Raw genomic sequence first — 508 nt, 5'->3', positions numbered from 1 at the left:
GAAATAAAGGAGGAAACTTAGGAAAAATGGAGGCACCATTGATAAGCTGCCGGCTTCCCGTCTCCGTCGTGACCACTAGACACAAGGTTACTTTAGGCATTAGGACATCATAGGAATTATCATCATCAGGAACAGATCTCAGATAATTATTACACTTCGATATCTAAGCAATTCCGCCTTATTACAAGTTTGTTAAAAACGTTTCTCGAGCCTCCGTGGCACAATTGGTTAGCGCGTTCGGCTGTTAACCGAAAGGTTGGTGGTTCGAGCCCACCCGGGGGCGATTATTTAGGCCAACTCTAGGGGTTGACCTCAGACAAGACCGACATAACACACTTGACAGCGATGTCACACTTGGCCCCGTGATCCAGCCCGTCCTCCTCAAGTCTGCCAACGTCAACAAACTCTCGCGCGTAAGTGACCTTATCCTAACACAACAGAGAACGGCACAGTATGTCAACGTCGCCACCCATCCTCCTGTTTACACAGTAGTTGTTGTATATGCTCC

At 47.8% G+C, this 508-nt stretch overlaps 1 non-coding gene across 1 annotated transcript; it reads left to right on the top strand.

The window, feature by feature from the left end:
* Positions 1 to 209: 209 nt before the first annotated feature.
* On the top strand, positions 210 to 283 carry TRNAN-GUU (transfer RNA asparagine (anticodon GUU)). The gene has a single exon. It is a non-coding gene; the product is annotated as a tRNA-Asn (tRNA).
* The last annotated feature ends 225 nt before the right edge of the window (positions 284 to 508 follow it).

Source organism: Procambarus clarkii, chromosome 71 (genome assembly GCF_040958095.1).
Source record: "Procambarus clarkii isolate CNS0578487 chromosome 71, FALCON_Pclarkii_2.0, whole genome shotgun sequence".
Taxonomy (NCBI): Eukaryota; Metazoa; Arthropoda; class Malacostraca; order Decapoda; family Cambaridae; genus Procambarus; species Procambarus clarkii.
This window is presented reverse-complemented; position numbering and strand designations above follow the sequence as displayed.